The sequence below is a fragment of the Aethalodelphis obliquidens genome, unplaced genomic scaffold (assembly GCF_003676395.1).
Source record: "Aethalodelphis obliquidens isolate GAN/ISIS:26980383/991018 unplaced genomic scaffold, ASM367639v1 scaffold5, whole genome shotgun sequence".
NCBI classification, from domain to species: domain Eukaryota; kingdom Metazoa; phylum Chordata; class Mammalia; order Artiodactyla; family Delphinidae; genus Aethalodelphis; species Aethalodelphis obliquidens.
In genome coordinates this window covers 36214050-36226861 of record NW_020837949.1, presented here as the reverse complement: position 1 = coordinate 36226861, position 12812 = coordinate 36214050, and the positions used below count along the sequence as shown (strand labels likewise).

Sequence of the window (12812 nt, the reverse complement as noted above, 5' to 3'; positions counted from 1 at the left end):
AATATTAAATGGAAAATTCCAGAAGTAAACAATTCATAAGTTTTAAATTGCATGCCGTTCTCTCTTACCAACCTGCCCCATCCTGCACGGGACATGAATCATCCCTTTGTCCAGCATGTCCTGCCCATTAGTCACTTAGCATCATCTTGGTTATCGGATGGCCTGTCATGATATTTTAGTGCTTGTGTTCAAGTAACCTTTATTTTACTTAATAATGCCCCCAAAGTGCAAGAGTAGTGATGCTGGCAACTTGGATATGCCAAAGAGGAGTCATAAAGTGCTTCCTTTAAGTGAAAAGGTGAAAGTTTCAACTTAAGAAAAAAAATCATGTCCTGAGGTTGCAAAGACCTTTTATTTGTGATTTTGTGGAAAGGGAAAAAGAAATTCATGGTAGTTTTCCTGGTGTACCTCAAACCACACATGTTACAGCCACAGTGCACGTTACATGCTTAGTTAAGATGGAACAGGTATTAAATTTGGACAATAAGATATTTTGAAAGAGAGAGATCACATTCACATAACTTTTATTACAGTATGGTAATAATTGTTCTATCTTATTAGCTATTGTTAATCTCTTACTGTGTCTGGTTTATAACTTAAACTTTATCATAAGTATGTGTGTATAGGAAAAAACATAGTATGTATAGAGTTCAGTACTATCTGCAGTTTCAGACATCTGCTGGGGGGTCTTAGAATTTATCTCCTGGGACTTCCCTGGTGGCGCAGTGGTTAAGAATCTGCCTGCCAATGCAGGGGACACGGGTTCAATCCCTGGTCAGGGAAGATCTCACATGCCGTGGAGCAACTGGGCCCATGAGCCACCACTACTGAGCCTGCACTCTAGAACGCACAAGCCACAACTGCTGAGCCTGCACGCCACAACTATTGAAGCTCATGTGCCCTAGAGCCCGTGCTTCACAACAAGAGAAGCCACAGCAGTGAGAAGCCCACGCACCACAATGAAGAGTAGCCCCCGCTCGCCGCAACTAGAGAAAGCCCGCGCACAGCAACGAAGACCCAACGCAGCCAAAAAAAAAAAAAACCAAACACACGCAAAAAAGAATTTATTCCCCAAGGATAAGGGGGGACTACCGTAATAATCACTGTAATTCCAACGTAGCCGTAATCCCCACCCTGAGGATCTCTCTAATGCAGATAAACAGAAGCTATATCTGTAAGTAGTCACAGCAGCAATAGCAGCCAACACTTATTTGGCTTGCTATGTGTCAGAGGCCGCTCTGAATGCTTTCCAAACATTAATTCTCACAACAATCTTTTGAAGCAAGCATCATTATTCCCATTGTATAGAATGGCCTGTTTGTGTGTCACCAGCCTAACAACACTTTCATTAGACTAACAGGTTTTTTTAAGGTCATGTAATGCGTATATTAATAGTATTAAGAAAAAATTTAAACTCTCTTCAACTAATGATATCAGTTACGATGATAGCCATATTTATTCAATGAACTTCACTAACTAGACATTCTTTGGGGGCCATGTACTGAGAAGAGCATCTTATGCAGACTGCATCTTTAAACTCTGTCTTTTGAAAAGAAATCATTTCAACTTGCTTACGAAAGAAATAATGTTTAATTATTCTGGACACAGAGCAGAGTGTTTGGTGGTTGTTTTTGCCTTTTAACATAACTCTCAGTGACTTCTGGTTTCTCCATTTCGGTGACAGTTTGTACTGGTTATCTAGTACAGTTTACATTCTGATAAGCACATAGATAGAATAAACAAATTACACTTTTGAATTCATTGTTGTATAAGATAGGTACTTCTAAAAATGAATCTGGTTCTAAACCGGTTCCAACCAGTTTGGTTTTTAGAAGTTTTGCCTTTTTAACAACTGTCATACTATGAAGAGATCTCATTTTATTAACCAGTATTGTATTAAGGAAAAATTAAGTGTGAAATGTATGCTGAGTTATAAAGAGCGTAGAAATGACTTCCTGGCTAAAAAACGTACCCTACCACCCTGACTTGGACCCTGATAGCTAGAAAGGGTCAAGCATTAAATCTGTATCTTCCAGACTTCCCTGGTGGCACAGTGGTTAAGAATCCACCTGCCAATGCAGGGGACACAGGTTCGGGCCCTGGTCTGAGAAGATCCCACGTGCCACGGGGCAACTAAGCCCATGCACCACAACTACTGAGCCTGCGCTCTAGAGCCCGTGAGCCACAACTACTGAGCCCACGTGCCACAACTACTGAAGCCCGCACACTTAGAGCCTGTGCTCCGAAACGAGAAGCCACCACAATGAGAAGCCCGCGCACCACAATGAAGAGTAGCCCCCCGCTCACTGCAACTAGAGAAAGACAGCACGTAGCAACGAAGACCCAATGCATCCGAAAAAATTAAAATAAATTAATTAATTTTTAAAAAGTCTGTATCTTCCATCAACAATTCAGCATTATGTTCCATTTTATACTGTAACCCATTTTCCTAAATTTCCTTCCATCCACTGCTCTTGAAAGAAGGAGTGGAGAGAGAGAGAGAGATGAAGGGCTTAGTATTCCTGTGGAACAGGTCTAAATTGAATGCTGTAATGGGAGCTACCGGGGCCTGAACATCTTCAGCACAAGGACTGGGTCTCACAGAGATCATGACGAGAATGATTAAATGCTTCGGCAACCACATGGTGCTGCAGAGAGCTGTTCGAAGGCGAGCTGGTCACCGGTGCTTGATCTTGACTTTCCCACTCTTCAGCCTTCCCCTAGAGGAGCTCGGTATTGTCCTGGCTTCTGAGAGGACCTACATTCTACATCCTGCTGACTCGCACATTTCTTTTTCTAAAAACAGGTACAAAGTTTATTTATTTTATTTTTTTATTAGCTATCTACTTTATACATATTAGTGTATACATGTCAATCCCAATCTCCCAATTCATCCCACCACCACCACCCTGCTTTCCCCCCTTGGTGTCCGTACGCTTGTTCTCTACATCTGTGTCTCTATTTCTGCCTTGCAAACTGGCTCACCTGTACCATTTTTCTAGATTCCTCATATATGCATTAATATACAATAGACTCCCACATTTAAAAAAAATTATTTATTTATTTATTTGGCTGTGTTGGGTCTTAGTTGCAGGCCTTAGTTGCTCCTCAGCATGTAGGATCTTAGTTCCCTGACCAGGGATCGAACCTTTGTCCCCTGCACTGGAAGGCAGATTCTTAACCACTGGACCACCAGGGAAGTCCTGACTCCCACATTTTTAATACCAACCCAAATCTCTCTTCTGAGCTGCAATTCCATATAATCTCGCTGCCTATTCAACATCTCAACTTGAATGTCTCTGGAGGCACAGGTTGCAACAGTGAACAAAAAAGCCAAAAAAGCTATCATCCTGGAACTCATATTCTAGCCCATATTCAAACATATCCCAATGAAATCATATACCTTAAACCTATCCAAGCCATTCAGTTGCTGTGGTTAAAAAACCACATCTCATTAGCTTTATGTTTAAGGTATTTTTCCTCTTCAATACCAACACAATCATCCAAGAAATCCATCATTTCTCTCCTAGGCATCTATAAAAGGCCCCTAATAGTCCTCCGTCATCCACTTTTGTTCTCGGCACCCCCCACCACCACCACCACCAGACATCTAAGTCATATGGTTACTTTGTTTCATTTTCCAGGAGTGATCCTTTTAAAGTACAAAGCTGATCATGGCAATCCCTTGCTTAAAAATACTTCAAATGCAACTTGAATAAAATTCAGAGCCTACTAGACTCAGCAGGATCTGGCTCCAGCTTTCTTTCGCAGCTTTCTCCCCTTTATGCTCTGAGTTCCAGACACAGTGACATTCTGTGAGTTCCTAACTAGGCCAAAATCCTTTTCACTCTAGTAACACACTTCTTCCGTTTGTCTCTGTTAACTCCTAATCATTATCAGATCTCAGGCTGAGCATCTTTTTTTTTTTTTGCAGTACGGGGGCCTCTCACTGTTGTGGCCTCTCCCGTTGCGGAGCACAGGCTCCGGACGTGCAGGCTCAATGGCCATGGCTCACGGGCCTAGCTGCTCCGCGGCACGTGGGATCTTCCCGGACCGGGGCACGAACCCATGTCGCCTGCATCAGCAGGCGGAATCTCAACGACTGCGCCACCAGGGAAGCCCTGAGCATCATTTTTGCTAGCCTACAATTCCTGCCAGATTACCAGTCCCTTTATGTGTACATTTGTAGCATTGTTTTTTCTTATGCTTGCTAGCATTGTAATTAATTACTTGTGTGATGATCGGTTTAATGTCTCTCTTCACCATTAGGCTGTAAGCTCCATTAGGGTAGGAAATTTATCCATCTTTTACACCACAGAATTTCCAGTGATATCACAGTGAAAATAGTAGGCATTCATTGAATATGTGTTATATTTATTCAATACAAGGAAAGGCTACAACTCCTTCAAGTAAGCCAGTATTATAACAACTAATAAGAAATAAAAATTCATCGTTAAGAGGGTTATTATGGGAAAGGAAGGAATTCTACTGGACTAATTAGAAAAAACTTAAATAAAATTTTTATTTTCCGGATAAGAATAGTGAATTAATACAAAATGCTACAGGGGTAAATGAATGTTGATAATACATAACTGATAGGAACAAAGAAAGACATTGTAGCAGCTCCTACCTGGATAGAATGAGGAGGGAAATGTCATCAATGATGAGAAGTGACTTTTGTCTGTATAAAAGAAACTGAAGACCTCACAGTGATTATACATAGGACTTCTAGGGACCTTTCTGCACCAAATATCTTGGGAGCTATGATCTCTTGCATTCAGATATTCAGATGTGGTGGAATAGAGTTGCGTAGAGAATAGTATGAAATACTCAACTGGAGTGGGTAGGACCCTAGGCAGCTGGTATGTGGAGAAAGCAGAAAACACTGAGTAGTTTGCCTGCAGGTAGATGCCTGTGATGACTTTTAAATCCGATTTAGGATGCATAAATATTTCATGAACTGAAAAGCTTTAAGGTTAGGAGTGGCCCTGTACTGGTTGCGCGTGATTTTTCTCCTGCACAGAACTCCTGTTGACTTCAGATTTCAAGAGAACAGATTTGGGCCAAAATTACTTGCTGTGCAGTAACGATTTCATAATTGGAATATTATGTCTCAAGGTTTAGAACTTTCTAAATTATTCAAAAATCTTCTGAAATTTTTATTTTTCAGCTTCAAAGGATACAGTTCATTTTGTTTTGGGGAAGAGAACATGTATCTGTATTTCTGAGGCCTTGTTCTTTTATAAAAATAAATCAAGATAAATAGGTTTACATACTTGGGAACATGGGAACAACGTTTCTGTATTTTAATCCCAAAACGTTGAGTAAAACATTCAGTCTGCTCAGTGCCAAATATTACATCAGTAGACCGCGAAAGCACTTCAGATACTGAGCTCTTAGGTCAACTTTAAAAATCGTTGTGAAGTTTTAAGCTGCTTTTATTAATAAATTGCTTTTTTTTTTCAAAGACACCTTGATAATAATGCACTGTCACCTTTTCTTATTAATTAAGCTATGATAAGAGGATCTGAATTGACTTCTAGTTTCCTATTCCTCTAAAAGAACTAAGCTTGAACAAAGATGTATTTTCTTTGTCTTTCTCTTGTCTGGTCAGTACTAACAATAAACAGAACTACTTTTTCTTTTCTTTTTTTTTTAAAACATGTGACCATGCTGGACTGGCTTGTGTTGTTGGTGAAGGGGTCATGGAGCTAATAGTGTGAAGACACTTGGGGCCTGAGTTTGGGAAGAATACCCTCCCCTCCACATACATGCCTACTCCCGGCCCCCAAATCACCAACTATGCGAGAGCAGCTGGGACAGTGACTTGAGCGCCAGGGGTGGGACACATGAAACTCTGGGGCAGCAGGAGAGACCGTGTGTGTGCTAGGAGGGCCCAGAGGCCGCACAAATGACTCCAGTATAAGTCTCTGTATCTTCCACACAGGTCTGTATAAACATATAGAGAAGATGTTTGCCTTTTCCCCTTCTCTCTCTTCTGCTCTATGCTGCTTGCCACAGTTCCCACTCCTTTTTCCACATGAGGGTGAAGGGAAGGGTTATGATGAGCAAGTCATCACTGAATTGCAATCAGACCCACATCCAGCAGCTTCTGGATCTTCTGCACTATTACAGGATTCTTCATGTGTCCGCTGAGTGCTTGGGGGTCCTTCTGCATCTGTTGCAGGATGAGCCACATGGCCAGGTCACTCATCTGCTGCACCTTGGCCATGGCCCATCGCTTCACATCTTCAGGGCTGTCATGTTGGTTGTACAGGACCATCATGTAGCCATGGTGAACATCTGCTACCTCCTTACAATGGAGTCCAGGTCTAGTGCCTTCTGGCAGACATCCATGGATTTTGTATGGTCCTTCATTGCTTCTCAGGGCAGCTGCTTTCCGTGTATAACCCTTGGTGAGGGTCAGTTCTAGCTGGATACACTCCTCACAGTCCTTGAGTGGCAGCTGAAACTCCAGGACTTTGATGAAGCAGGTAGCTCGACTGCTGTACAATTTGGTATCTCTTGGGTTCCTGTTTGATGGCTTCTGTATAGTGCTTCCTGGCCTGGGGATATTTCCAAAGCCAGGCCAGGGTTTATGTGGTCTAGCCACTCTTGCTCCTTCAGGATTTTCTCTGCCTGTTGGCATTTCTTGAGCACATCTGGGGTTCAGTGCTCTGCCAGAGATTTGTAGAAATGGATGGCATCCTTGTACTTCCCTTCTTTGAAATAGGCTCTGTCAATTTGACATAAGCTTTGGCAATCTGTCGAGGATAGTCTTCTTGTCTAGCCTCTCTTCAATGGCCTTCTCACAAAGCTCCTGTCATTCACTCTCGTCGCCCTTTGTGAAATACATGGCTGCTTGATTGGTCATGCGAGTCATGTTGGTGGGGTCCTGGCCGTTGCTTCTGTCATACTGTTTCAAGGCTGTGTCAAAGTCTTTTTGCTTACAGGCATCCTTCCCCAACTTTTTCTTTCAGTGCCTGCTTATTATTCCCTGGAATATCTTCTTCCATTGGCTCTGACTTGGTCTCCTTTTAGGGAGAAGGTGGTGGTGGAGGTGTCTCAACTTCTTCCTCCTCATCCGTACTGCCCAGATAGCCTCGAAGGAGACACTGAGGGTAGTCACGATCTGGGGATGTTGCAGTTTTTGCCCAGGTCAGACGGCCTGTTTGACATTGTTCTATCAGTTCCTGGTAGGTAGGATCCATGAGCAGTGTCCTTGACCTGGGATCACTCTCCAACTTCTGGTGCAGATCGGACATGTTGAAAGCATTCTTGAATTTCATCTCTGCTGACTGAGGCTCGATATTCTGTAAACCCTCTTTGAGCTGAGGATCGTTTGCTTCATGTTTTAAAACCTTGTCATAGGTTCGAGTGGAGGATTTAAATAAGTTTAAGAACTCAAGAGCTGCTGCTTTTTGGAAATAGCCTTTGCCCCAGTCAGGTTTTAAGTCAATGGTTTTGCAACCATCCTCATAAGCCTTCTGGCGGTCTCTGTTCTTGGTGTAGGATGCTGAGCAATTGCTGGAGAGCACATGGGCCTGGGGGTCTGACTTAACTGCCTCAGAGCGGCACTGTAATCCACCATCCATGCTGCCAGCACTCAGGGCCTTATTGCCCTTCATTTTAGCTCATTTGCCTGCTCCATAGCCTGGCGGCAAACACCATTCAATAGACTTGATCTGCTCCCGGTTCGCAGCCTAGAAGTTGTTTTTTTTTTTTTCTTTTTACATCTTTATTGGAGTATAATTGCTTTACAATGGTGTGTTAGTTTCTGCTTTATAACAAAGTGAATCAGTTATACATATACATATGTCCCCACATCTCTTCCCTCTTACTTCTCCCTCCCTCCCACCCTCCCTATCCCATCCCTCCAGGAGGTCACAAAGCACTGAGCTGATCTCCCTGCGCTATGCGGCTGCTTCCCACTAGCTATCTACCTTACATTTGGTAGTGTATATATGTCCATGTCTCACTCTCATTTTGTCACAGCTTACCCTTCCCCCTCCCCATATCCTCAAGTACGTTCTCTAGTAGGTCTGTGTCTTTATTCCTGTCTTACCCCTAGGTTCTTCATGACATTTTTTATTTTCTTAAATTCCATATATATGTGTTAGCATACGGTATTTGTCTTTCTCTTTCTGACTTACTTCACTCTGTATGACAGACTCTAGGTCTATCCACCTCATTACAAATAGCTCAATTTCGTTTCTTTTTATGGCTGAGTAATAGTCCATGGTATATATGTGCCACATCTTCTTTATCTATTCATCTGATGATGGACACTTAGGTTGTTTCCATCTCTGGGCTATTGTAAATAGAGCTGCATTGAACATTTTGGTACATGACTCTTTTTGAATTATGGTTTTCTCAGGGTATATGCCCAGTAGTGGGATTGCTGGGTCGTATGGTAGTTCTATTTGTAGTTTTTTAAGGAACCTCCATACTGTTCTCCACAGTGGCTGTATCAATTTACATTCCCACCAGCAGTGCAAGAGGGTTCCCTTTTCTCCACACCCTCTCCAGCATTTATTGTTTCTAGATTTTTTGATGATGGCCATTCTGACTGGTGTGAGATGATATCTCATTGTAGTTTTGATTTGCATTTCTCTAATGATTAATGAATTTGAGCATTCTTTCATGTGTTTGTTGGCAGTCTGTATATCTTCTTTGGAGAAATGTCTACTTAGGTCTTCTGCCCATTTTTGGATTGGGTTGTTTGTTTTTTTTGTTATTGAGCTGCATGAGCTGCTTGTAAATTTTGGAGATTAATCCTTTGTCAGTTGCTTCATTTGCAAATATTTTCTCCCATTTTGAGGGTTGTCTTTTTGTCTTGTTTATGGTTTCCTTTGCTGTGCAAAACCTTTGAAGTTTCATTAGGTCCCATTTGTTTACTTTTGTTTTTATTTCCATTTCTCTGGGAGGTGGGTCAGAAAGGATCTTGCTGTGATTTATGTCATAGAGTGTCCTGCCTATGTTGTCCTCTAAGAGTTTGATAGTTTCTGGCCTTATATTTAGGTCTTTAATCCATTTTGAGCTTATTTTTGTGTATGATGTTAGGGGGTGATCTAATCTCATACTTTTACATGTACCTGTCCAGTTTTCCCAGCACCACTTATTGAAGAGGCTGTCCTTTCTCCTGTGCATTCCTGCCTCCTTTATCAAAGATAAGGTGACCATATGTGCGTGGGTTTATTTCTGGGCTTTCTATCCTGTTCCATTGATCTATCTTTCTGTTTTAGTGCCAGTACCATACTGTCTTGATTACTGTCGCTTTGTAGTAGAGTCTGAAGTCAGGGAGCCTGATTCCTCCAGCTCCATTTTTCTTTCTCAAGACTGCTTTGGCTATTCGGGGTCTTTTGTGTTTCCATACAAATTGTGAAATTTTTTTGTTCTAGTTCTGTGAAAAATGCCAGTGGTAGTTTGATAGGGATTGCATTGAATCTGTAGATTGCTTTGGGTAGTAGAGTCATTTTCACAATGTTGATTCTTCCAATCCAAGCATGGTATATCTCTCCATCTATTTGTATCATCTTTAATTTCTTTCATCAGTGTCTGATAATTTTCTGCATACAGGTCTTTTGTCTCCTTATATAGGTTTATTCCTAGATATTTTATTCTTTTTGTTGCAGTGCTAAATGGGAGTGTTTCCTTGATTTCACTTTCAGATATTTCATCATTAGTGTATAGGAATGCCAGAGATTTCTGTGCATTAATTTTGTATCCTGCTACTTTACCAAATTCATTGATTAGCTCTAGCAGTTTTCTGGTAGCATCTTTAGGATTCTCTGTATACTATCATGTCATCTGCAAATAGTGACAGCTTTACTTCTTCTTTTCCGATTTGGATTCCTTTTATTTCCTTTTCTTCTCTGATTGCTGTGGCTAAAACTACCAAAACTATGTTCAATACGAGTGTTGAGAGTGGGCAACCTTGTCTTGTTCCTGATCTTAGTGGAAATGCTTTCAGTTTTTCACCATTGAGGACGATGTTGGCTGTGGGTTTGTCATATATGGCCTTTATTATGTTGAGGAAAGTTCCCTCTATGCCTACTTTCTGGAGGGTTTTTATCATAAATGGTGTTGAATTTTGTCGAAAGCTTTCTCTGCATCTATTGAGATGATCATATGGTTTTTCTCCTTCAATATGTTAATATGGTATATCACATTGATTGTTTTGCGTATATTGAGGAATCCTTGCATTCCTGGAATAAACCCCACTTGATCATAGTGTATGATCATTTTAATGTGCTGTTGGATTCTGTTTGCTAGTATTTTGTTGAGGATTTTTGCATCTATATTCATCAGTGATATTGGCCTGTAGTTTTCTTTCTTTGTGACATCCTTGTCTGGTTTTGGTATCAAGATGATGGTGGCCTCGTAGAATGAGTTTGGGAGTGTTCCTCCCTCTGCTATATTTTGGAAGAGTTTGAGAAGGATAGGTGTTAACTCTTCTCTAAATGTGTGATAGAATTCGCCTGTGAAGCCATCTGGTCCTGGGCTTTTGTTTGTTGGAGGAAGATTTTTAATCACAGTTTCAATTTTAGTGCTTGTGATTGGTCTGTTCATGTTTTCTATTTCTTCCTGATTCAGTCTTGTCAGGTTGTGCATTTCTAAGAATTTGTCCATTTCTTCCAGGTTGTCCATTTTCTTGGCATAGAGTTGCTTGTAGTAATCTCTCATGATCTTTTGTATTTCTGCAGTGTCAGTTGTTACTTCTCCTTTTTCAATTCTAATTCTATTAATTTGAGTCTTCTCCCTTTTTTTCTTGATAAGTCTGGCTAATGGTTTATTAATTTTGTTTATCTTCTCAAAGAACCAGCTTTTAATTTTATTGATCTTTGTTATCATTTCTTTCATTTCTTTTTTATTTATTTCTGATCTGATTTCTTTCCTTCTGCTAACTTTGGGGTTTTCTTGTTCTTCTTTCTCTAATTGCTTTAGGTGCAAGATTAGGTTGTTTATTTGAGATGTTTCCTGTTTCTTGAGGTAGGATTGTATTGCTATAAACTTCCCTCTTAGAACTGCTTTTGCTGCATCCCATAGATTTCGGGTCATCGTGTCTCCATTGTCATTTGTTTCTAGGTATTTTTTAATTTCCTCTTTGATTTCTTCAGTGATCACTTTGTTATTAATAGTGTATTGTTTAGCCTCCATGTGTTTGTATTTTTTACAGATCTTTTCCTGTAATTGGTATCTAGTCTCATAGCGTTGTGGTCAGAAAAGATACTTGAAACAATTTCAATTTTCTTAAATTTACCAAGGCTTGATTTGTGACCCAAGATATGATGTATCCTGGAGAATGTTCCATGAGCACTTGAGAAAAATGTGTATTCTGTTGTTTTTGGATGGAATGTCCTATAAATATCAGTTAAGTCCATCTTGTTTAATATATCACTTAAAGCTTGTGTTTCCTTCTTTATTTTTATTTTGGATGATCTGTCCATTGGTGAAAGTGCGGTGTTAAAGTCCCCTACTATGAATGTGTTACTGTCGATTTCCCCTTTTATGGCTGTTAGTATTTGCCTTATGTATTGAGGTGCTCCTGTGTTGGGTGCATAAATATTACAATTGTTATATCTTCTTCTTGGATCGATCCCTTGATCATTATGTAGTGTCCTGCTTTGTCTCTTCTAATAGTCTTTATTTTAAAGTCTATTTTGTCTGATATGAGAATTGCTACTCCAGCTTTCTTTTGGTTTCCATTTGCATGAAATATCTTTTTCCATCCCCTTACTTTCAGTCTGTATGTGTCTCTAGGTCTGAAGTGGGTCTCTTGTAGACGCCTAGAAGTTTTTAAAAGATAATTCCTCGCCACTCTTGCAAAACAGTTTGGCAGTTTCTTAAACTAAACATGCAACTACCATAATATCCAGCAGTTGTACTCTTGGGTGTTTATCCCAGAAAAATAAAAACTTATCCTCATGTAAAACTTGTAAACAAATGTCTATAACAGCTTTATTCAGAATAGCCAAAAACTGGAAATAAACATTCTTTAGTGAGTGAATGACTAAAGGAACTGCAATTCATAACCTTGAATACTACTCAGTAATAAAAAGAAATGAATTATTCATACATGCAACGATTTGAATGAATCTCCAGGGAATAGTGATGAGTGAAAAAAACCCAATCCAAAAAGGTTAGATAATATCTGTGTGATTCCAACATACAACATTCTTGAAATGACAAAATTATACAAATTGAGGAGACATTAGTGGTTGCCAGGGGTCAGGGACAGGGCAGGGAGTGGAGTGGGTGGTACAGTGGGGAAGGGAGTGAGTGTGATTATGAAAGGGCAACATAGGGATCCTTGTCATAATGAAAATATTCCGTATCATTGTTTACTCCTCCACTTGCCAATGGACATTTGGATCTTACGTCTCTTAAAGTAATTATAAGAAAAGAAAATGGATATTTATACATTTTTTTTATAGTTACCCACATATTTACCATTTCTGGTGCTCTTTTTTTCTTTTTTTTGTGGTATGTGGGCCTCTCACTGCTGTGGCCTCTCCCGTTGTGGAGCACAGGCTCCGGACGCGCAGGCTCAGCAGCCATGGCTCACGGGCCCAGCCGCTTCACGGCATGTGGTATCTTCCCGGACTGGGGCACAAACCCATGTCCTCTGCATCGGCAGGCAGACTCTCAACAACTGCACCACCAGAGAAGCCCTCTGGTGCTCTTTGTTTCTTCCTGTGGATTCAAGTCACCATCCTGAGTCATTTCTTAGTAGTCTGAAGGACTTTCTTTAGTAAATATTTGTTAGGCAGGTCTAAGTTCTCTCAAAGTTTGCCGGGTATAGATTTCTT

General features: G+C 40.6%; 1 pseudogene; it reads right to left on the bottom strand.

The window, feature by feature from the left end:
* Positions 1-6076: 6076 nt before the first annotated feature.
* Positions 6077-7651, bottom strand: LOC113617829 (stress-induced-phosphoprotein 1 pseudogene; annotated as a pseudogene).
* Between the last annotated feature and the right edge of the window lie 5161 nt (positions 7652-12812).